General features: G+C 37.7%; 1 long non-coding RNA gene across 1 annotated transcript in view; it reads left to right on the top strand.

Annotated features, from left to right (window-relative positions):
• The window catches only part of LOC143648437 (uncharacterized), a 51,671-nt gene extending 25,823 nt beyond the window's left edge, over positions 1 to 25,848 (top strand). The window contains exons 4-5 of the long non-coding RNA XR_013158550.1: positions 17,047 to 17,234; positions 24,736 to 25,848. This is a non-coding gene — a long non-coding RNA (uncharacterized LOC143648437). The remainder of the gene's footprint in view (positions 1 to 17,046; positions 17,235 to 24,735) is intronic.
• Positions 25,849 to 26,094: the final 246 nt, after the last annotated feature.

Raw genomic sequence — 26,094 nt, 5'->3', positions numbered from 1 at the left:
CATGGAGAAGCCAGAAGGACCCATAGAAGCTTAGAAAGTCATTTTGAAACCAATCCAGGAGAGAAGGGTCATTAGACATGGTTGTGTGCTGTCCATGTAACAGAGGGACCCTAGACACCATTGGCCTTTCTTTAGTGAAGGTATCCTCATGTAGATACCTTAGTTTGGACATTTTTATGGACTTAGAACTGTAAGTTTGTAATCTAATAAATCCCATTTGAAAAAGCCAACCCATTTCTGATATATTGCATTCTGGCAGCTGTAGCAAGTTGAAACATCATTCTTCTCAGAATATTTGCATTTAATAGGCTACTTAGTCATTCAGCATTCATGGATCCATTCACTCACAAGGGTTTACTGAGTGCCCACTATGTCAGGCACTGCCACAGGTCAGCCAGAGAACTTTTTTTAGGACACAGAAGCAGCTTTCCTTGCATGCTTCAAATCACACCCTAGAGAATTCTACCTACTCATCCAATGAGCTTGGGGAATGTATTGGATATTCTATAGGGGAATAAAACAACATGTATATCTTCTGTTGAAGAAGAGGATGCCCTGACTGGAAAAGTGATTTCCTGTGTGAGCACAGCTTTGGGGAATATAAACAAGGAAAGAAGAGGAGAAAAGGCACAACTCATTATATAAACAGTCAAGCAGGGTTAGACAAATCAACACTAGAGAATTCCATAACACACCCTCTGTTGGCTTTGCTACTAGTTCTCTGATCTCTTATCTTCTACCTACTCCAAATGCTCATCGTCCCCTGTCCATACTACAAATGTTTATATTCTTCATCATTTGTCATGGGTGCTCTTCTGACTCTACACCTTCTCCCGAGATATCTTCATCCTGTTCCAATGGTCTCCATTTCTCCATTACCTTTCAAAATATGCTGATGTCTTCCCAATCTTTTACTCTAAATCAGAATTTCCTATTGAGCTACATGTCTTTAAACTCATCTATCTGCCAGATAGGTCCTCTTGGATGTTCCACAAATATAAGTTCAACATCTGTAAAGCCAAACCCATTGCTTTCATCACTAAATCTGCTTATCTTTGACTGTCCACCAGGTTGTTAAAGTGAGAAACCTCAGAGAAATGAGTTTAATAATGTTTCACATTGTGTTTTCTTTATTTGTCCTAAATTCAGTTATTTCTAGCTTCAAGGGCAACCCAAATTCTAATTATTCCTGATTTTGTAAATACATCTTTGTTTACCCTCTCCTTGTTCTAGCATTTCTCATTTTAGATTCAAAGTTATAATTTCCAAAGTCTACCTCTATTTTTTTGAGAGTTTTAATAATTACCTTGGTCTTCTCCAGCTTCAGTGGAAGACTAGACACAACCTAAATTTCTAATAATAGAGTTCTGACTACCTAAATTATGACATATCAATATGATAAAGTATTAAGAATTATGTTCCATTTGAATATTTAATAATCTAAGAAAATGCTTATGCTGTAATATTATTAAAAAAATAATTAAAAACTACTGTATGTTCAAAATTTTGTTCCACCAAAGAAGCATAATCATAACAGCCAATTTAACATAGCAGATTGAGCAATATTTACTTTTATTCCTCCTGAAACTCCACTAAAATAATAGCCAAGCAATTTTTAAAAGAGCATTAGTCTATGAAGACAAAGAACAGGAGAAAAGATAAAAAAAAACAATACACAAGTTTGGAAGCTAGAAAGTAAATGAATGAGTGACAAACTGACTTAGGAGATTCTAGCAGAATCTTAGCTGGCAGTGAAGAAAAGCAAGAAGCAATGTGATTTATACCCTAGACTCTCCAAGCTCAGGAATTTGCTGCATGAATATCTATTGAGGTGGGTGTAAAGTTGTGGCCAACAGTAGGACTGGATGGAAGTCCTATTTGAGAAGCAGGTGGAGTCCCATGTCTCTTCCTTTATTGTGGCAGAAGATTGATATTTTTCTCTGGAGAGGATAAAACAGTGTTTCTGGTTGGGAGGATGATAAGCATTATAACAGATAGGAGTTATACAGAAAACAGGGGGATTAAGTGAAGCTTATATATGAATGGTAAGAAAAGCCTATTTTCCCATCATCTTCCCTAACTAACCTCTCAGGATATTTGCAATCAGGTGTAGGGTTGCCAGATTTAGTAAAGAAAAATATAGGACATCCAGTAAAATTTGAATTTCAGATAAACAATGAATAATTTTTAGCATAAGTATTTCCTATGTAATATTTGGGATATACATATACTAAAAATGCATTTGTTCTTTATCTGAAAGTCACATTTAACTAGGCACCCTGAATTTTATCTAGAACTCCAACCATGGAAGGAAAGCAGAAGATCCTTCCCTGGGGAACTTGGCCAGCACTAGTAGAAAGTTCCACAGATACTAACATTGGGGATTCCTTGACACATGGCCAGCAAGGTCACCCTACAGCAAAACCAACAGTCTAACAATCCTTGCCCAGAGCCTTAGAGCTTTTAATTAGCACTTTAGTGACCTACTCTTAAATATGAAGAGAAGACCAAGAATTACCAGGCATCTGAGAAAAGCATCTAATATGATAGACAACCAAAAAACAGAAAAAAAAGCAATTGGGAATTTACAGAGACTGTGCAGCAAGAAGAGAGCTTAAAAAAAAAAAAAACCTCTATTGAGTTAAGATATTTTTATCTTAGAACCAAGGATAAGATGTATAAAAAATGGACATTTGAACAAAAGTAAAGAGCCCAGGAAAATTTAAAATGTAAGAGCAAAAAACAAAAATTCAAGAAAAGAGTTGAAAGATTGATATGATGAAATCTTTCAAAAATAAAGCAAAAAGACAAAATACTGGTAAATAAGAAAAATAACGTAAGAATATCTGAGGACTAGTTCAGAGTTCCACATACCTATAGTAGAATTTACAAAAAGAGAGAACTGAAAACACATGGGAGAAATTAATCAAATAAACAGCTCAAGAAAATCTCCCCAAAATGCAGTCCACAAGTTTTCAGATCAAAAGGAATCCATACCGAGGCATATCATCATGGAACTTCAAAACAACCAGGACAGGCATAAATTGTAATATTTACAGAAGGAAAAAAATATTTTCATAGAAACAATCAGGAATCAGCCGCCTTCGGGATGCAGAAGCAGTGAGAAGACAATGAAGCAATGCTTTCAAAATTCTGAAGAATATTATGTTTTCCTGGAATTCTACACTTGGTCAACCTATCAAATGAAGTGGAAGAGTAGAACAAAACATTTTCTGCTATATACAGCCTTACAAAGGTACCTCCCATGAAACTTTTCTTAGGAAGTTGCAAGACACTCTACTAAAATCAGGGAGTACACTAAAAGAGAGAGAGAGATGGGACACAGGAACAGGCAAAAGCACACTGCAGAGAGGGAATCCCAAGGATGGTGGTAAATAGAGACCCACAGTGCCAGGAGTGCACTAGATTTAGAGCCACCAATCCAGATTAGAGCTGGTCAAGACTCCAGAGGAAACTTTTCCAAGAAGAACCTGATGCACCTGAACAATTGGAGAGGAAATTAAGAAATTGGTACAGCTTGTATTTGAGTTAGTGACAAGAATATGTAAACCAACTAAGGCAACAAACAAAAATGAAACAATTATTAACTCTAAAGAGAACATAAAATTATGCAGGAAAGGAAAATAATCATAGGATCCCACTGGTTCAGCTGTGAACAATGATTCAAAGTTATATAATCATAACTCTGAATATTGATCCAATTAAAATTATAATTATAATATCAATATTATAAATATTACTGTAACTATTAAAATTATTCTATAAAATTAAAATGATGATTTAATCATATTGAAAGGATGGTTATGGGACATGTAGGTATAGATATGCATTTAAGAAAGAGACGGTGATTAGGTGCTAAGGAGCTAACTCCTTATCTTTCACTATAAGATGTCAATAGATAAAGCCTGAAAACTTTCAAAAAATAGAAAGAAAAAAAGATGTAGCAATATAAACATGATTTCAAAATACAAAGACAATGCCAAAGAACCAGCTAGAAGAGTCAAAAGTGTGTACATGTTGGAATGTGACACTACTGTTTCTTTGGTAACAAATCTATAGGATGATTTGATTTTTTAAACAAGTTGCAAGTGAAACATGAATATGAGAAAAATCAAAGAAGTATGGCTTAGCATTATATGTACTGTATAGCGAGCAAGAGAGAAGAGAATAGAGTGTAGTATGCTCCCTCAACCTCTGCAAAAATTAGCATAAACATTCAATTGTTTAACAAATATAGTTATTGGAATCTAGATTTTGCCAAGCATTTTTCTTAATGCCTAGGAGGCAGTACTTAACCACCAGATAAAGATCCTGCTCATGGGGCTTATATTCTAATGGGGAGGGCAGATAATAAACAAGTAAACACTTACATTAACAAGATAATCACAAGCTGTGATAAATTCCAGAAGGAACTAAAGAAGATGGTAAGAGAGTAACTGTAAGAGACAGCCTTAGAAATTAATCAGAGAAGACCTCTCTGAGACAGCAATATGAGATCCGTTATCTAAAGGATGAGAATGAAACTTCTAGGTGAGGAGTTGGAGAGAAGTATGCCAGGCCTAGCGAAAAATGCAAAGTCCTAGAGTTGGGAGTGGCTTTTTCATTATTGAGCAATAAAAAAAAACAGGAAAAGCCTTTGATGGTTTTAGGTTGGGGAGTTACATGATCTGATTCATGTTTTATGGCAAGGAAACTGAGTGGAGCCAGGCAAGAAAAGCAGCAGGAAACCAATGGAGAAGTCATCCTGTTGTCCAAGTGAGAGATGACAGTTTGGAATAGGGTGATGGCAATTAAGATGGAGAAATTTCAGATATATTTTGGGTGGTATCCAGTCAATAGAACTTGGATGTTGGAGTAAGGGGAAAAGGAGAAATCAAGCATGTTTCAGATTAAGCAACGTGGGAAAAGGCTGCACCATTTACTGGGATGATAATAATATATTCAGATTATCTTTTATGATTGAGCATAATAAACTACAGATGTGTGGACTGCAGATTACCTGGGGGAAATTTTTCCAATTCAAGGAAGTTATTTGAAAAGAAATTCTTAGTTGTGTAAATATAAGCAAAAGTTGGTTTTAAAAGGAGGGTGGGTCGGGCCACAGTGGCTCAGCAGACTGAGTTCTCACCTGCCATGCCAGAGACTCGGGTTCAATTCCCAGTGCCTGCACCATGAGGGGAAAAAAAAAAAAAAAGGAGGGTGTACTGGTAATTTTTTATTTTTGTACTGATAATTTTTAAAAAGTGTTTTAATAAGATCTGCCTTGTTATTTCATAAAGAGAATTGTTCTTGGAAGGAGAGTCATTGATTTGCAAATAGTGCCCAGGCCTTCTGGGCAAAGGGACCAATTCACTAACTCTGCTACTTGAGATTCAAGATTAAATGGACTTGGAAAGGGTGACAGAGTGGGCCTGTCCAAGGCTCAGCAGCTGGAATGAGTAGTAAGTTTGAAGAAAGGGCACACCTAGGCTGGCATCCTAAGTTGTATTTGTGGAGTTCCTCAACAGTGTGTGCCTAAGGCTAGCTGTGATGATTAGTAACACAGGTTTTGCTGTGATGAACAATGGCAGACTATCTCAGTACAAACTAAGAGAGCTATAATGTCAAAGCCCAAGTTCAGAGGCTTCAGCATACAGACCAGCAAGGTCATCAGTGCTGAGTGGATGAGCATCTGTTAGTCTTTGGGCATAGCCTTAAACAGTGACACTAGGCATGAGCCAGAAACAATGGCAATCCTGAACTGATCCCTCATTCCTTTACTTTATACCCAGCACTGGGAACAGAAATGGTCCTGCCCATCAGTCCATCCTCTGTACTAAGTACATCCCTGGTATTCTTATGGAATTGGCCAGCAGAAAGGAGAAGAAAAGGAGAGGGTCTCAAGAAGGATATTTAGGTCTTTCTGCTAATAGGGCCCTTTCAACTTGAGCATTTGTTTGTTTCACAAATAAATAATAAAAGATATGTGCCCACATTTATGCTCCCAAGTTTTGGGAGAAATCCTGCCAGTTACACACATATGAGTGATATATGATTGTGTTGTATATGTGTGTGTGTGTGTATGTAATTTCCCAAAATATAAAAAGTGATATAATCTCTGAATAATGAGTTATTTGAATAACATATGACTTTTTATTTTCAAAAATTTCAAGAGCAAAAATGCTGTGTCAGAAAAAAAATTCTTGTTCCTTTCTTTCCTAGTATTGGAGGGCCACAGAGAATTTAATATAGTTAGTTGAAAAACCCTTTTTTCCCACTGAATGTCCAAAGCTAGTGTGGTACCCATGGAACCCAATAGGTACCAATTTTGAAGTGTTGCACAGTCCTGGGTTCTCTACCTTTTGGGCCCAAAGACTCCATAGATTGTTTGGTGGAGCCAGAGACTGATTAACATTTCAAATGAAATTGGACCTTTGATCTTACAGAGCCGTACTTACCATCAATTCTTGTGAGAACAAAAAGAGAAAGTTAGAAATTACTCCATCATTCCAATTACTCAACAATTTGAGTCTTAGTCATTCAAACAATATTAGATTCATAGTATGCACGTTGATTTATTTCAGAGCCAACACATTCTTCCTGACAATAGACTCTCTAGATATACTTGTGTAGGTTCCAAACCCACATAGTCCCACCTTGGAAAGGCAGTAAGTGGAAACTCTCTCCACCTTAGTACAAACACCTCCATACGCACACCTCCGTGCCAGCATTTCATTGTAAAATCCTTATAATATCAGTGCTCATGTTCCACCAAAGAGAGGTCTTTGGTTTCTAGGATCTTAGTTGTATCTTAGTGACAAGCTTTTAATTCACCCTAAAAATGTTAATAACCATTTATATTATTAGCAAAATCTCCTTCTTAAAAGTTTCCAAATGTCTAACCTTTTTCATAAGAAAAATAGGCCTCTTTTTTTTTTCCAAGAGAGGGAGAAATTTACTTTGCCATAATACATGGCATGAGTCATGGAAAGGGCTTGAATAATTTGCAGTCAGGCTGCTATTGAGTCATCGTCATGAATGATTACAAGACCACTGGAATGCTGATGAAGTTAAACCCTTTACAATCTATGCGAAATAAAAATACTACTACCATTTTTTAAAAAAATTTTTTTACAAAGTTTAATTTCAGTGTTACTCTAGAAGGGATAGTGAGGTTGGATGATTATGATTCTTATTCACAGCTGAAGTTGCCTGTTCCCTAAAAAGCCAAGTGGGATCTTCAGCAAGGAGAAGAAATTGGAGGTATAACACATAGTTTAACAGGTGTCACTCCTCCTTGTCCAGTAGATTCCTCTCTTCACAAAATCAGGTAAACTATTATATTAAAAGGCAAACTGGCCCAACTGTACCTAAAATATTCAAGAATATTGTGATTCTAAAGATTTTAAGCAACAGGACTGACAGGGTTTGATGGTACATTCGAATTCCTGTGATTTATTATATAATTTAAGTACCCATCTGTGCAGCTGGGCAGAGACACAGCTGATGAAAATATCAGCAGTCCAGCTGTTTTCTCTGCTCAACAAAGGTCATGAGGATTCCTTCTCTGGCTGTTATCACCACTTCAATCACCCCCCACCTTCTCTCACAAGGAACCTGCATTTCCATACTCTCCTGAAAAAGTAAGAGCAAAAACACTGGTCCTTAATCCTGAAGAAGATCCTGGCTGTTTTCTAGTCCAGATGCAATTTCATGGGCTTTAACATTGGTTAGGGAAGTCATTCCCTAACCAAGCTGTGCCATTATGCCTCATCTCCCAGTTAGCTAGCCTGGGACATGGAGGAGGTGTGGCTTTGCCTAGTCCCTTGGGTTGAATTTCTGGCTCTGTAAAGCCAGATGTAAATTTGCCTTTCAACCAATACAAAAGCACCTTACAAGCTCCCAGACATTGCTTAGCTGCCTATCCATTCTCTGCGGCTCCAGGGCTACAGTGACAAGATTAGTGACCAAAAACAAGAGCAAGAAACTTAAGTGATAACCTCCACTGGGCACTACTTTGCCATGATTCACTGTTTTAGTTTCCTAGCTGCCAAAGTAAATGCCATGCAGTGGGTTGGCTTAAACAATGAAAATTGATTGGCTCACAGTTTTGAGGCTAAGAGAAGTCCAAAGTCAAGTCCAAATCAAGGCATCATCAAGGCAATGCTTTCTTCCCAAAGAGTGTGGCATTCTGGGCTTGGCTGCAGGTGATCCTTGGTCCTCAGATTTTTCATCACATGGCAATGCACACACACTGCTGCCTTTCCTGGCCTCCCCTTCTCTTGTAGGTTCTATTAACTTACAGCTTCTGGCTGCTCTGTCTGTGGTTTTCTCTCCATCTGGATTTCATTTTGCATTAAAAGGACTCCACCAATAGGAATAAGACCCGTCCTGACTGAGTTGGGCCACACCTTTGCTGAAGTAACCTCATCAAATGGTCGTACTTAAAATGGGTTCACACCCCCAGAAATGGATTAAGTTTAAGAACATGTTTTTCTGGAGTGCATAACTCCAAACTATCACATTCACCTAAGCCATAGGGGCCATAGCAACTCTGCTTATTATCCTTTCCATTAAGATATTTATTAGCTGATCAGGTGTTATGTTAAGTATTTAGTATACAGGTGTGTGTGTGTGTGTGTGCGTGTGTATGTGAGAGAGAGAGGGAGAGAGAGAAAGAGAGAGAGAGAGAAGATAGGGACTTGACTGGTTGGCAGGACCTAAAGAGATGACTGCAAATATACAAGGTGTTTATTTACTATACTATAGAATCAGGTGGTATTCAAACCTCTTACAACATTTATTATCTTTAACATCAGTTTGAACACTCATTGGACAATTGAGGAGCTGGGATGAGGCCCATATTGATTTCATAGATATTGTCCCTTTCATGTGAATAACCTTTCAGAGCCATAAAAAGCATTTTGAGCCAAGTGTAAACAGCACCACAATACCCTCAAATAAGTAGTGGGGGAAGCCTTAAGATAGATGTGTAAGGAAGGCACTAATTGGCTCCCTGATCTTGACTTTGGCCTTCTATTCCAGGCGCCTCATCTGGCTGCTAAATGACTAGAGACTCAGTGGAGGCCAAGTAGGAAGCTGGTTTAAAAGTCTGCACAATCTTTTAAAATCATTATTAAAAAATGTAGGTGCCCTTTCAATGTCAGTGCTTTGGGAAAAGGTCTGATTATTCCATTTTTGTTTAGGGTTCTGATCTTTTACCCTAGAATTGTGACTGTCTTGAGGACAGGCCCTAAAGCACTGTGCATTAATAGACACTTAATAAATGTTAAAGGGCAGGTTCTGTATACTATGCAAACAGCACTTCATATTTAATTCACAGTAACCACGTGAATTGTTAATGATGAAGGTTCTTTATAACTCATTCAGAACACACGTATATATGTATGATGAGGAAATTGTAGTAAAGTCAAGCAAGAGAAAACGGAGCTAGATTTTTATCTGGAGCTTTTGGGGGAAGGGCGTAGTTCTTCAAAATTCTCCCTAGCTCATCGTAATGATAACGAATAATATTTGAATAGAGTTTAACGCTTTTCAAAGCATTTCAACATTTGTTCTCCCATTCCACTTTCATTTTATCACTGATAAAGCAGATAACATATACCTTTTTATAGACGATAGGACAAAGGCTCAGAAAAGTAGTGATTTACCCAAGGTCATGCTCCAATCCCAACCTCTTTCAACTATATCCTGAAGTCTCATATGTTCCCGCAGCTTAGTGTCAAGCATATCTATTGCTTGAAAAGCAAACTCCTGTTGTGGGTAATTACGAGTAAAAACAATTTAAGTGTAATACCAATAAAATTAATTAAAATTAAGTTCATAATTGCAGATACTTCCTTGCCTGCAGTCTTATGTATAGCATTGCCATTCAAAGCACAATAGTAACATTATAAAACACACCTGTTGCTCAAGTAGGTATTTGTTTGTTTTCAGTGTTTTAAACTTTACTACAGCCCTGACCTATATGACAAGTCAAAAATGTAGCAAAATAGCTAAAACTTAGTTGCTTATACAGGTTAGTGATATAACTGACTTTTGTTGTGTGTGTGTGGGGGCAGGCACCAAGAATTGAACCTGGGTCTCTGGCATGACAGGCGAGAGCTCTACCTGCTGAGCCACCATGGCTCACCCTTTTTTTTAATGTAGTATATAATATATAAGCATTAAAATCATTACCCTCAATTAAAATATATATATATTATATTTTATTATATAACTAATTATTGTTATATGTTTATTGTGTTTTGAGCAGAGACACTACTTACCAGGCAGTCACAATCCATGCATAAATAATTGCATAAAGGTCAAATGTATAATATTAGTGTTATAAACTGCAAGGGCCTTGGGGTTTTCAGATCAGTCCGAGCTGAGATGTAAGACAAGTTTTCACTAAAGTGGTAGGATTTATGCTGAACATTAAGAATGCATAGGATTCTGAGTAAGCAGCTGAAGAGCAGGACAAGGAAGAGTTCTGAATGTGAAACAGTATAGGGCACATCAAAAATGGCCAGTTTGGCTGGAGCAGCAAAAGAAGAAAAACTAAGTCAGTTGCTTTCTGGGAGTAGAAAGAGTGAGGAACAATCTCAGGGTGAGAAGAGGGTGTGAAGATGAGCTCAACCTATCAGTTTCAACTCAGAAGCCAGTCTATTACTACAAGAACAAGTTGCTAGTGACCTAAAGTTCCATCCCATGGCTGTCTTACACATTTATTGTAGCCTTCTCCAGAAACATTCAGGGCCACAGTCGCTTCTACCACTGGTAGTGGCTCCCAGTACCACTTGGGAATTCTATTTGTCTCCATTCTAGACATACTGAAACTCTAGGGCAGTGTCCTTAATCTTGGCTTCACATTATCATCACTGGGGAAACTTTAAAAATTCTGATGCTCAGACAACAGATAAGATAAACTAAACCAGACCTATGGTGGTGGGACCCAGGCATCAGTATTTTTCTAAAGCTTCCCAGGTGATTCCAATGTGCAGCAAGTTTGTGAACTGCTCTTATAGTGGGGCATGGGTAACTGTGCTTTTAGTAGGCTTCTCAAGTGATTCTTCCTAGCCAAACCATGAAAAACATTTGAACCTCAAATGCTCCTATCTTTTGTTCCTTGGTTATATTTCTCTAATCCATTAAGAAAAAGCAAACATATCCCCTCTTGTTTCTTCTCTCTTTGCTATACCAAGAACATTATCTTCATTAAGCTGAACTTGATTCCCAACTGGTTAAGATAAAGAAGGAAATATTATATACAGAACATACAACATAGACATAGGGCCCCACATTCAACCTGGTGTCAGGGTCCTTTACTAGCTATTCTATAGATCAGTGAATTTAGGAAGTAGAGTGTTGGAAAATAAAATATATATGGACAAAATTTTGATGGGACCAGTTTTTCAGTTACAGAGCCAATGACCTTAAAAAAATAAATTCAGCAGGAGACTGACAAGATCAATATTAGATTTTAAGAAAAGTATAAAGGAGAGAGCAATGAGATAGAAAAATGTGAAAGACAGATGGAAAGGAGGAACAATTGAATTTGACTGATATATTAGGTATGTGAGAAAAGTGGGAATTGAAGATGTCATTCTGAGGTTGTAAGCCTGGGTAATAGAAATTACAGAAATGGGGAAATGATGAGAAGGGGCTGATTTTTCCTGGGGGTGAGGGGTGGAAAGGTGGAGAAAGGAAGATGATGAATTGGATTTTAGACTTATCTGAGATAATGTGGCATTTAGAGAGTAAGGCCAGTCTAGACACAGACATTTGGGAATCTTCTGCCAAGAGGTCTCAGTTGCAGCCAGAAGAAAATATTGGGAAAGATGAAAAGAGAACCAAAGATGAAAACCTGGGGAGTGCCAAGGGAAAAGTAAGTGGAATCAATAAAGCCAAAAAGGAAGCATCTATTATCATAGAGACAGGCAGAGAACCTGGATAGGTTATGCAGAAAAAGAGAAAGGAGGCCTAGAATAACAGATGTGGCAAATGCTCATTTCACATGGATCGCCATTGCCTGCAGGATAGTTTTAGCCTGATAAGAGGCCTTTATAAACTAACCCTAATATACCTTTGTGGTGCCGCATCTCCTAACCCACACTGAACTACATACTATTCTCCATGTTTCTGTGTGCTTTCAGAGTTCCTTCTGTTTATACATATGCTACTCTCTCTGTCTGACAAAATTCTACTTATTCCTCAAGATCCAGCTCAAAATGCCAGTTCCTCTCGGAATCCTGGTATACCTGTGGTCTCTAGGTAAATACTGTGCATTCAATGCATCCTCAGTGCTACCACTTCAGTTTGTACTTACCTCAATTATAGCATTTACCACATGGTATTATAATTATTTTTTTTGCCCATCTGTTTCAGTTACCTATTGTTATATAACAAATCCCCCAACAGAGTTGCTTAAACAAAAACAAACTTATCCCTAAATTCTGTGTGTTGACTGGGATTAGCTGTGCTTTCCTTTGCTTCATGTAATGTCACCTGGGGGCTGACCTGGGCTGGAACTTCTAAGATGGTTCTCTCATGTCTGATACCTTGGCTGAGATGCCTGGAAGATTGGGCTCAAGCTGGGAGGCAAAGAAAATTGGGATTTCTCTTTCCACGTGGTTTTTGCACATGGTTTCTTCACTAAGGTAGGTAGCCCAGGAGGCAGAAGCTGCCAATCCATTTAAAGAATATGTCAGAACTGACTCAATGTCCCTTCCACTTCTTTAAACACAAGTAACAGGCTAGAGGCTACTCAAGGCTGTGACTGTTAGGAGGCCTGGTTCCTTGAGGGGCCATCTATGTAGGGCAACCCTGTGATGGTTCAAAGTTGTAGGTACTCAGTCCAGGAAACTGAAACACCTCCCTTATTAGTCTGCCACTTGCTTGAGGGGCAAAAATTATGTCCTTTTCATTTTTGGGTCCTGTGTACATTAATTAGCAGGGCATTTAAAATATAGTGGGCATTCATTAGATGATGGTTGAGTGAGGGGGTAGGGTTGGAACTAGAGGCTTGAAAAATGGACCAGGTTAAGAGAAGCCAGGGTTAACAGGGAATTGAGAGGAAATGGAATTGCCTTATGGTTAAACTTCCGATGTTATGTCAAAATTAGGCCATATATGCTGCCATCAATTTTCTATTTGAATTAAAAGTGGCAATCTCATAAGTGTAAACATCTAAAATATTTCCTAATTTGCACAATACTGTTTGGCATTTCTGTGTTTTTAAAGTGGAAGTAGTCTGAGCTTCTCCTGACCTTTTGAGAGTCCCTGGGAATAACCATTGTTAAGCGTATGTGCTAGGTAGTAATTTTTAAGTGGTGTTGCTAAGAGATTCTCTAAGAGTTCAGCGGTGCTCCCTCAGGGGCCACTTTAGAGGGAATGGGAGAGAGGGTCTGAGCAGAGCCTATGGGCCAGCCGGCCTACAAGCCCATCCTTGTTCCAATAAGGGAAGCTTTTATTGGCTTCATTTGACACAAGTAGGATTTTACTTAGAAAAACAAACAAAGGCAGGGTTTTCTTTTTTAACTCTTCAATAGATTGTGAAATTCATATGCTAAGAAAATAAGAGGAGATGAGTAACAAGATGAACTACAAAGATTTAGCTGAAGCCGGACAGCCTAAATTGGCAGGAGACCAGACTGGCGGGGTCCTATTGGCAGGAGGAGCACAAGAGGGGATTAAGGTGACCAGGGAGACGGAGCAGACAGTGTGGAGGAGGAAAAGTGATGTACTCTGAAGTGGAGAGCCAGGGTTTTAGCCCAGCTTTGCCACTAACTGGCCCTACAGACTTGGGTAGGAAACTAAATTTCTTTGGGCCTCCATTCCCTCATTTTTAAAATGGGGTCACTGGTCTAAATGACTTCTTCTGGCTTTACTACTCTAAGTCTCGTGATTCCAGGGGGTTAATGAAGCAGTGTGCGTGATTGACAATGATTTCTAGGCGACACATATTATTCAGTAGGACCAGAGGCAGCTCAGAACCTGATAAATTTGCAGGGGATGGGGTCTAGAAGGCAGAAATGAAAGGTTCGAGAGTTACATATTACTTAGCTCTGATAATAGCTAATACTGGCCGAGTATTAAGTGCTGATATTGGGTTATCCACTTTACCCACAATACAGCATTTAATTTTCACAGCAAAATCTAACAGATAAGTATTATTATTACCCCCATGTTAAAGATGAAGAAATTGAAGTTTAAAAGGTTGCAGTTTGCCTAGGGTCACACAATTAATAAGGAAAAGAGTGGGGCTTCAAATCAAGGCATTTAAGTGGCTAGCTCAGCCCCCCCATTCATATAATGCTTGTTTATATTACAATATAAAGCCCTAAAGAATTGGAAATGTACCTGTTTAACTCACCTTGTGTAACCACAGCACAGGGCTTCAGGCAGACAAGTACCTAGAGAGTACTTACAGTGATGATATTAGTAGTGCTGACAGTGCTGGGGCTGATTAAAGAGAATTTATCTTTGAAATGCAAGTTAATAATCCAAATTCAGTATTCTCATTTATTACTTATCAGTCCTACCACATTGTTCTTACAAAATTCTACAGGAAGCTCTGTTGCTAAAAAGAAACTATGAGAAAATGGAAGTATGTTCAATAAGTGAAGCATGTTCAATAGGGAAGTTCAAAAACTGTAAATTCTGCTCTATGATTAATAAGTAGCAGACATGCCAAAATATTTCATGTTTTCTCTCCTGGATGGCAACTTGAAAAATAGATAAGTATCAAAAGGACAATAATAATAGCACTTTCTATTTGCAAAACATTTAACAGACTCCAGAGCCCCTTCAAAAATGTGACCTCAGTAAATTCTTACAACTCCATGAAGATTATTCTCCCCATTTTAGAGATGTAACAACTGAGGTTTATAAAGGTAAAATTTATTCCACAGGGTGATATAATTAGTAAGTGGGACCATATTTTAATCTTCAAGCCTTAAATCCAATGCTTCTCCATCACATTAGAAACTTTTTTATTAAAAGTTTATTTTATATGAAAGTAAAATAGATATTACCTGCTAAATGGGGCAGAATTGACTAGTTTCATCATCAGATAAGGAAATTTTATTCTTTCCAAAGATCTGGTTACTAGAGTTAAAAATCTGCAGTGACAGGTGGGCCACGGTGGCTCAGCAGGCAGAGTTCCAGCCTGCCTTGCCGGAGCCCGGAGACCTGGGTTTGATTCCCAATGCCTGCCCATGTAAAAAAAAAAAAAAAAAAAAAAAAAAAAAAATCTGCAGTGACAATATTAACATATTTGTTAAAAGATAGATAGTAATTAAAATATATGGTTTATATTTCAAAATATGTAGCTGATGCTTTAAAAGTGACAAATAAAAATACACCCCAAGGCAAGTTTTTAAAAATTAGAACTGTAAGTACAGTTAGGTGAATTGCTACATATAGCATTGGGCTATCTACTGCTATTTTTAACATCTTTAGGGTTGCAAACTTACCCATAATAAATGAGCCTAACAACATCAATAGTTTACCATTAGGCTTTAAGCCACCAGTAGGTTAATATGTATAGAGCTTAATATTCTTAGTCTCAGAGAGAAAACCTACAGATAGAATGTTCTTTAATACCACAAATCTGGGGATTTCCACTAGGCTCTACTACTAACTATCTGTGTGGCCTTGAGAAAATGCATTAACTTCTCTGATCCTGTTTCCTCAATTGTAAATGTGATAATAGTTCCTCTATCATTGGGGAAGATCTGGCACTCAACAAATATTAGTTAGTGGGGAATAAAGGGTATGTTTTGGGCATTTTATTTTTATTTTTGGAGTAATGAAAATGTTCTAAAATTGACTGTGGTGATGAATGCACAACTATATGGTGATAGTGTGAGCCACCGATTGTACACTTTGTATGATAATATGATTTGTGAATATATTTAAATAAAATTGTATTAAAAATATGTATATAGTAGTTCTCTTTCTTCAGGAACTTGCAAGTGTTCGTATATGTGGCTTCAGGTGCGGGTGGGGGTGAGACCCATTTACATCTGACATTAAAGTATATCTGACATTAAAGAATAAACTATCTAGCACCTTTCCTGTACCTGCTCACAGCACCAGGAAATCAAGGTGCCCAATGAGTGTTAGTTAGCATTAAACTGGAATCAAATTACCCCCTTGTCCCCAATCTCATGTGTTTAATTAGGGACCCACCATAGCCAGAATCTCATCTGGTAGGATTCGGCCAATATATAAAAGAATGTTGTCCTTGCAACATCCCTCCCCGGTCTCTAGGTCCTGCCTTTCTGTCATGGTTCATTCCAGCTGAACTAAAACTTCCCCAAATATGACTGAAGCGATGGGCTGAATCTAACAAGATTAAATTTAATAGGGATAAATGTAAAGACTTATACTTCATTTCAAAAAGAATCCTGTACAAGTACTAGATGGGGAATATGGGGATTAGCAGCACATGTGTAAAAAAGACTTAGGGGTTTTAGTTGCTATTAAGCTCAATTAGTCAATAGTGTGAATTCACTAACAAGTAGGTTGATGCGAGCTGCGCTTCCATCGCTCCTGCTGAGTGTGTCGTTCTCAAACTTTACCTGCATCAGAATCACGCGGAAGGCTTCAGATTGTGGTCCCCCTGAAAATTACATTTCTATCAAGTTTCCAGGTTGGTGCAGATGTTGTTGGTCCTGGGATCTTTCTTTGGGAACCACTTCCCTCTCTATTCTGCCTGGCCGGGTAACAGTGGGACTACTAGGGGCAAGGATAGTGACAAGACCGAAAACCACGCAGGGACAAGGGAAGGAAGGGAAAGAGTAGTTGTCAGGTACTGCAGTAATATTAGTAAAATTAATAATAGTAGCTAACACTTATTGAGGACTTATTGAGAGCTAGGAATTCTACAAAGCATGTCATAGGAATTAATAATAGTAATAATAATAGTAGCAAGCCTATTCAGCATTACCTTGTGCTAACCTTATCTTTGTTCTACATGTTTTGCATAGTTAATTATAACAATACTCAGAGATACATATTACTATTCTCATTTTTCAGATAAGGAAACTGCCATCCTGAGAAGAAACCCAAAAAGCCAAATTCACATAGCTCACAAGGAACAAAGCTACGATTTTGATCTACATGTTGTCCTGACAGGAAAATTCCAGCAATGCCATGAGGTCTCCCTAGAGGCATTATTGAAGTAAAGGTTGTGTTCAGCTTAAGGAGGAGAAGTATAAATAAAGGTAAAACTTTTAAATCTGAAGATATACAGAATATCAATAAAATGGAATATTGATCAGCAATAAAAATGGGCTGAGCCATTGAAACATGACATTCAACAACATGAATGAATCTCAAAATAATTATAGTGACTTGGAAAAAGACAGAAAAAAAACCTAGAAAATGCTAATTAACCTACAGTGATAGAAAGCTGATTAGTGGTCGCCTAGGGATGGGGAAAAAGGAGACTCTGAGAGAGGGCAAGAGAGAGGGATTACAAAAGGGCACAAGGAAACTTTGGGGAGTGACGGATATGTTTGCCACTGTCATGTGATAATGCTTTCAGGGTAAATAAACATGCCCCCAAAGTATCAAATTGTAAACGTTAAATACATACATTTTGTTGTTCATTAATTATTCTTCAATGGAGCTGTAAAAAACACATTTGGCTTTAACTATGTTAAGTAAAAGCCACAAATTGTGTGAGGTAGTTCAGTATAATAATATCCTACTACTAATGGACTGAAAATTACATTTAGTATAGGTTCATACCTATTGAACAGGTAATTCTGATGACTCCTTCAACAACTGTATCCTCTATCCAATATGTCTTACCAGTTTCAATAGAAAAATGGCAATTACAGAATAACTTACTTTCTATGACAATCTGACTCAAAGGAAAAATCTATTCCTAATTTCTAACTTATTAAAAAACAGGGTTCCTATTTTGAATGATGAAAATATGTTGGTAATGAATGAGGGTGATGGTAGTACAAAATTGTGAATGTAATTAAAAGCACTGAATGGGATTAAAAGAGTAAACACTGGATTCTATATATGGTAATAGAATATAAATTTTAAATAATACATGAACTACAGTACACGAACAATGAACCCTAAGTTAAATCAGGTATTACAGTTAATAGAACGATTAGAAATGTGTGCTTTCATCAATTGTAACAAGTGTTCCAAACCAATGCAAGGTATTAATATTAGGGTGGTATATGGGAATCCTGTATTTTATGCATGATTGTTCTGTAAATCCATGACTTCTCTAATGAAGAATTAATGGTATACTAAAAACAACAACAATAACAATAAAAAGAAACTGGAACCTAACAAGTTATGAATTCTAAAAACTAAATATAGTTCTGATAATAGTAGTAGTAGTAGAAGTAACACCATTTTCTTATCAAATTCACTTTTAAAAAAATTCCTCAAAACCTGACATTTTCCTTCTGGAATAACTAAAAGGATAGAAGGGATTATTCACATTTAATAGATTCGAATGTTTAAGTTGTTCAAAGAATGCCTTTTTCACAACTGCTTCATACTGCTTTTGATAACAATGATCACAATGCTTGGAAGTTTACTGCTTAGCTCAGTGTCATAACTTGGTTTAAAATTCAGTTAAATGCCTTGGTTTGTCATAGAACAGGAAGCATAATTCGAATGCTTTTTAGTTAGAAAAGTTACAATAAATTAATACTGTACATGCTCTTAGGTCTTGGAAGAAATATGATGTAGATGAGCAAAAAGTTCCATTAAAATTTAGAGACACTCCTACAGAACTACTACTGAGATTTTTAAGGATTACTAATACACACTGCTCTTAAATTATTTGTGCCCTAGTAGGTACATGTGACCCATCTGGTTCAGGAATACAAAACTGGATCTATGGCAGAGGTGGGTCACACAATTCACTACATCTTTATTCAAATTTAAAGAAAAACCCAGATTGTTTCATTCCCTCACTCTATTCCCAAGGAGAATGAACTAACACCAGTCAATGACAGACTCAAGAACACAACTGGGCCTCCTAGATAAGCTGAGGATTAGTGTTTGGGGCAGAAGGAGTGAAGAAAACCAAGTTCTCTAACTCCTCAAGATCAATTCTTGTCCCCTTTGTTTGCTAGCAGAGATGACAGGGGGATGAGGGAGAGAAGGCCTGGAGGAGACTGCTCAGACCTGCCTTGATGGTAGACTTGAAACAAAAGGGATTCATTTCCAGCAAGGGAGACCATGTAGGGATTTGTGGGAAAAGTCATAATAAAATAATATTAACACCGGTGTATTCGTCACTTCTCCCTCATTCTTTCAAGTACTAAAAAGATAGATGATTGCATAACACCTCAGGATTCCAGGACTGGGGTCTTGAGTTTTAACAGTTGACAGTAAAGTGGGAAGGAATTGTGAATATCCTGTGATTAATTATTGCAGTTCTATTAAGAGCCAGCTCTACCTTAAAAATCTTTGACAAATAATAAGAAATTATCGAATCATGTATAATAGAGCTTTTCTAGCTCCATGACACTTCATTTAGTCAAGAACCATGAGAAAGAAGCCTTGTTGAGAAGCAAGGATCTCAATAAATGGTACCAGGACCAACTGCCCTTGGCTTAATCTTGAAATTCTTAATGAATTTTGGACAGTGGGCTTCACAGTTTCATTTTATTTTGGGTCCCACAAATTGTTTAGCTGGTGCTAAGGGTAAAAATGCAACATCTACATTAAAGATCCATCCTGTTGCCAAATTCTTCTTCCTGGGCAACCTATTCTTGGTTGTAACATTTCTTTTTCAGTTTGCAGTTAGCATTGGAAAACTTTTAGTTTGTTAAATGCTGCCAGAATGCAATAATACCAGAAATGGAATGACTTTTAAAAGAGAATTTATTAGTTACAAGTTTATAGTCCTAAGACTACAAAAATATCCAAACTAAGGCACCCAGAGACAGATACCTGAACTCAAGAAAGGTCATTATCTGTCACATGGGAAGGCATGCGGCTGGTGTCTGCCGGTCCTTTGTTCCTGGTTCTATTGCTTCAAGCTTCTGATGTCAGCAGTTTCACTTCTAAGCATCTGTGGGCCCCACTTAGCTCCTGCAGGACACAACTCTGGGTTAGGACTTGCATAGCATCTCATGGGAAGGCACATGGCAATGTCTGCTGGACTCTGCATCTTCTAATGTCCATTTCCAGGCATTTGCTCTCTCTCTGTTGGCACTCCAAGCATCTCCAAATGTCAGCTCTGAAGAAACTGTTCTCCAAGCAGCTGAGCTTCCTCCAAAATATTTCCCCTTGTAAAGAACTCCAGTAAACTAATCAAGACCCCCTTAAATGGGGAGAGTCACATCTCCATCTAATCAAAAGGTCACATCCACAATTGGGCATGTCACACCTCCATGGAAATAATCCAATCAAACTTTCCACTCTAAATGCTGGGTCTGCACCCACAAGACTGGTTTAGGAAAGTAAACATGGCTTTTCTGGGGTACATAACAATTTCTTTTTTCTTTTTTTTTCTTTTAATTTTTTTATTAATCAAAAAAAAGAAAAGAAATTAACACAACATTTAGAAATCATTCCATTCTACAAATGCACTCAGTAATTCTTAGTATCATCACATAGATGTATGATCATCATTTCTTAGTACATTTGCATCGATTTAGGAAAAGAACTAGCAAAACAGCAGAAAAAGATATAGAATGTTAATATAGAGAAGAGAATTAAAATAATAATACTAATAATATATATATATATATAAAGGAAAAAGAAAAAAAACAAAAACAAAAGATACAAACACACACACAAACAAACAAAAAACCATATTTCAGGTGCAGCTTCATTCAGTGTTCCAACCTAGTTACATTACACTTAGGTATTATTGTGCTGTCCATTTTTGAGTTTTTGTATCTAGTCCTGTTGCACAGTCTGTATCCCTTCAGCTCCAATTACCCATTATCTTACCCTGTTTCTAACTCCTGCTGGTCTCTGTTACCAATGATATATTCCAAGCTGATTCTCGAATGTCGGTTCACATCAGTGGGACCTTACAGTATTTGTCCTTTAGTTTTGAGCTAGACTCACTCAGCATAATGTTCTCTAGGTCCATCCATGTTATTACATGCTTCATAAGTTTAGTCTGTCTTAAAGCTGCATAATATTCCATCGTAGGTATACGCCACAGTTTGTTTAGCCACTCGTCTGTTGATGAACATTTTGGCTGTTTCCATTTCTTTGCAATTGTAGATAATGCTGCTATAAACACTGGTGTGCAAATGTCCGTCTGTGTCTTTGCCCTTAAGTCCCTTGAGTAGATACCTAGCAGTGGTATTGCTGGGTCGTAATCCATTCTGCCATTCTATGTCTTTTGATTGGGAAATTCAGTCCATTAACTTTTAGTATTATTACTGTTTGGATAATATTTTCCTCTACCATTTTGGCTTTTGTATTATATATATCATATCTGATTTTCCTTCTTTCTACACTTTACTCCATACCTCTCTCTTCTGTCTTTTCGTATCTGACTCTAGTGCTCCCTTTAGTATTTCTTGCAGAGCTGGTCTCTTGGTCACAAATTCTCTCAATGACTTTTTGTCTATAAATGTTTTAATTTCTCCTTCATTTTTGAAGGACAATTTTGCTGGATATAGGAGTCTTGGTTGGCAGTTTTTCTCTTTTAGTAATTTAAATATATCATCCCACTGTCTTCTAGCTTCCATGGTTTCTGCTGAGAAATCTACACATAGTCTTATTGGGTTTCCCTTGTATGTGACAGATTGTTTTTCTCTTGCTGCTTTCAAGATCCTCTCTTTCTCTTTGACCTCTGACATTCTAACTAGTAAGTGTCTTGGAGAACGCCTATTTGGGTCTATTCTCTTTGGGGTGCGCTGCACTTCTTGGATCTGCAAATTTAGGTCTTTCATAAGAGTTGGGAAATTTTCAGTGATAATTTCTTCCATTAGTTTTTCTCCTCCTTTTCCCTTGTCTTCTCCTTCTGGGACACCCACAACATGTATATTTGTGCGCTTCATATTGTCATTCAGTTCCCTGATCCCCTGCTCAAGTTTTTCCATTCTTTTCCCTATAGCTTCTGTTTCTTTTTGGAATTCAGATGTTCCATCCTCCAGTTCACTAATTGTAGCTTCTGTCTCTTTAGATCTACCATTGTAGGTATCCACTGTTTTTTCCATTTTTTCTTCTTTGTCCTTCACTCCCATAAGTTCTGTGATTTGTTTTTTCAGATTTTCTATTTCTTCTTTTTGTTCAGCCCATGTCTTCTTCATGTCCTCCCTCAATTTATTGATTTGGTTTTTGAAGAGTTTTTCCATTTCTGTTCGTATATTCAGCATTAGTTGTCTCAGCTTCTGTATCTCATTTGAACTATTGGTTTGTTCCTTTGACTGGGCCATCTCTTCAATTTTCCGAGCGTCATCCATTATTCTCTGTGGTGTCTGGGCATTTGATCAGATTTCCCAGGGTGTGGGACCCAGCTGGTTGAAAGCTTTTTCTGTGAAATCTCTGGGCTCTGTTTTTCTTTTCCTGCCCAGTAGGTGGCGCTCGTGGTGCTCGTCTGTCTGCACGGCAGTCGGCCCGGGAAACCGCGCGTGGAGGCGGGGGTTGCTGGCCGCCGCGGCTTGGGAGAGTGCCGGTCCTAATTGCCCAGCTGGCCCGAAACGCCAAGCGTGACGGGAGGGCCCCGCTATCCAACGTTCCCAGTCAGACCGGGGAGCCACGTGCGTGGAGGGGACCCCAGTCGCCAGCCGCCCGGCCGGGAAAACGCGCGCCCCTCGGGTATCTCACTGCAGCGGATTCTCCCTGCCCGTTCAGCTGTTCCAGAATGGGGTACGTACGCTGTCTTTTTGGTCTCTGTCGTGACTCCGGGAGCTGTTTCCTATTGTTTCTGTTTCTTTAGTTGCTTTTCTGGAGGAGGAACTAAGACCCGCGCGTCTTACTAAGCCGCCATCTTCTCCGGAAGTCAACAATTTCAAACCAGTACCAAACTGAAACATACAGTATGTATATAAAGTGGTTTAAAAAATAAACAGAAAGATATAAGTGCTGGAGAAGATGTTGATAGTGAGATGTACCTATTCATTGTGAGTAGGGAAGTAGAATGGTCCAGCCCCTCTGAAGGTAATGTGATGGTTCCATAGGAGCTAAGTATAGGGTTGCCATATGAACCTGCCTAATTCCCGTTATTAGGTATATACTTGGAAGAACTGAAGCAGGGACATGAACAGACATTTGCACATTGGTGTTTATGGCGGCATTATTCATGATTGTCAATGTATGGAGCCTAAGGATATACTGACTGATGAATGGAAGGGAGTATATATATGATGGAATATTGAGCAGCTGTAGAAAGGACTGAAGTCATGAGGCATGCAACTAGGTGAATGAAACCTGAGAATATTATGTTGAGTGAAATAAGCCAGAAGTGAAAAGACAACTATTGTATGATATAAACTAATATAAACTAATTATAAACTAATTATAATGCGCTAACTCTGAGAATTGCATTCAAAAGCATAGCTTATCAGGAGATACAAAGTGGGCAGGGATTGGGCAATCAATGATTAAGGAGTACAAAATATTCAATGACGCTCATTGGAAAGGTTCCTAGATTGTAAGTTCTTAAAGCAGACAAATTTATTCCTTAATTTTAACCGTTATTTCTAAATTCTGAGATACTGTGTTCTTTGTGTATAATCTGGTAGTTCCTTGGAACCTAAGGTATCTGTTTGACACCTGAAACTCAGAGTTAGAGTTCACAGTATTGAAAGTCAGCATTACTCCTAATAGCAACTGTTAATTACTGTTAATAGCAACTGAAAAAGTGATCAAACTTCAATTACAGATATGAATGAAGTAGATCTGGATAGGACAAAGGTAAATCAGAATGCAGGTTAAAGGGTGACTGTCTATATTTTAAAACTCCAACTTCTGTGTGAAATCAAAGGAAGAGATGTTTGTTTTGTCCAAAAATTTCTGTAGCATACTATCTAATTTAACCTCTCTAGTCAGTGTGTTTAAACAACCTAGAATAGGGAATGAGTGCTTGTTATTCTATACAGTTTAATGTAATAACCCGATACATTCCTGAATATGTTGGGCAGAAATTAGAAAAGTATCTGCAAAATCCCCTTGAGGGACTGGAGAAAAGAAATGTGGAACTATTAAACTTCCCCACCAGAGGGATTCCTGATATTCTCTCAAACATTAAGGACTTCCAATTTAATAAGCCAAGTTCTTAATCTTCAGACTTGCCCAAATGAAGCTTATTTCTGCAATGACAAAGCTAAGTCTACTTATTATTATGTCTAAGTTACCCCCAGAGAACCTCTTTTGTTGCTCAGATGTGGCCTCTCTCTTTAAGCCAACTCCATAAATAAACTCAATCTCTTCCCCTCCTATGTGGGACATGACTTTCAGGGGTATAAGTCTCCATGGCAATGTGTGACAGGACTCACAGGGATGAGCTTGGCCTTAGCACCATGGGATTGAGAATACTTACCTGGTCAAAAGGGGGAAAAGAAATGAACCAAAATAAAGTTTCAGCAGCTAAAAGACTTCAAGTCATTCTGGAGGTTACTCTTATGTAAGCTTCAACCAGATATTGCAAATTGCCACAGCATGCCAAGCTCCAAACAACAGTATTCCTGAAAACTCTAAAGAATATCTTTGGGACCTATTTAAAAGTCTGTAAATGTTTAACTTAGTGTGTTTATTTTTTTTTTTCAGAAACTTAAGGCCTTCAGATTGTTTCTATGCCAGATATGCCCTGAAACCCAGAGGTACCAGTTTTTTCCAAGAACATCAACCAGTTTCACTCCTCTACCCCATAAGGTGGACAACCCTTTTCAGCAAGAAGAAGCTAAAATGGTCATTTCCCAGATATCCCTGAAGATTGAGAGAATGATCAAATGAGAGGCAGGAGGTGTAACTGAAAATTATGTTTTAAAAAATGATTATGGGGCAGTGCAACAGTGACTTAGTGGCAGAATTCTTGCCTGCCATGCTTGAGACCTGGGTTTGATTCCTGGAGCCTGCCCATGCCAAAAAAAAAGACTATGACTACTGAGAATTCTATATTATTATATAGATATTTCTTTTTAGTTTCTAGTATATCAGAATAGCCAGAAGGAAATACCTGAAATTGTTAAACTGCAACCCAGTAGCTCTGATCTTTCATAATGACTATACAGCTTTTATCATGTGACCATGAGATTGTAAAAACCATGTGACTGACACACTCTTTATCTAGTAAATGGGTACATGAGTAGTAAAATAAAGACATGCATGAAAAAAAGGGAATTATATCACTGGGCCCAGGCCACATGACATTGATTTTTCCCCAACTACTTTGTGTCATTTTGCTTTCTTTAAGCTAATTTTTAAAAGTTTGTATCTATAATAGTCTAGGGAAGATACAGCTGTGGCTATTATAGTGAATTAGATTTTCTGCATGTAGGAAAAGTTACAAGATTTGTAGACTGCCTCTTTGGGGTGAATGTGTATAGGTGCTAAAGTTGAAGTTAAGGCAAAAAGGGAAGCTGAATGGTGAAGGCTACAAAATTAGGATATTCACTGACAGTTGATTTGTATCACACACTATCTCTACAAGATTCGGATTTCAATGCTTAATCAAATAATTCATAAATACAGTAAAATCTCATTAATTTGGATGATCTCAACTTAAAATTTGTATAAACAGTACAATACATGGGTTTACCTTTGTAAAAGAAGTATGATACATTGATTTACCTTTCCAACCTATAGTATATCACAAAAATGACTAGCATAAAGATGATTATTGAAAAATAAACCACGTAAAAAATAAATCATTTTAAACAGTCTCACATACTTTATAATTCTTGACTTAATAAATACTTTTGGAATTGAGCATATCTTATGTACGAGACACAGAATAGAGGCTGGTATTTTAAAGAAGCATAAATCAAAGGCCTTGTCCTCATTGAGGCTAGTGGCCAGGGGAAAACAGGAAAGCTACATGGAAATATGACCCTCAGTACCAGGTATCATGAAAAGTACTGACTGAAGGCTATGAATAATTTGTTCTGTGTATTTGAGGGTAGAATT

The sequence above is a fragment of the Tamandua tetradactyla genome, chromosome 10 (genome assembly GCF_023851605.1).
Source record: "Tamandua tetradactyla isolate mTamTet1 chromosome 10, mTamTet1.pri, whole genome shotgun sequence".
Lineage (NCBI taxonomy): Eukaryota > Metazoa > Chordata > Mammalia > Pilosa > Myrmecophagidae > Tamandua > Tamandua tetradactyla.
This window is presented reverse-complemented; position numbering and strand designations above follow the sequence as displayed.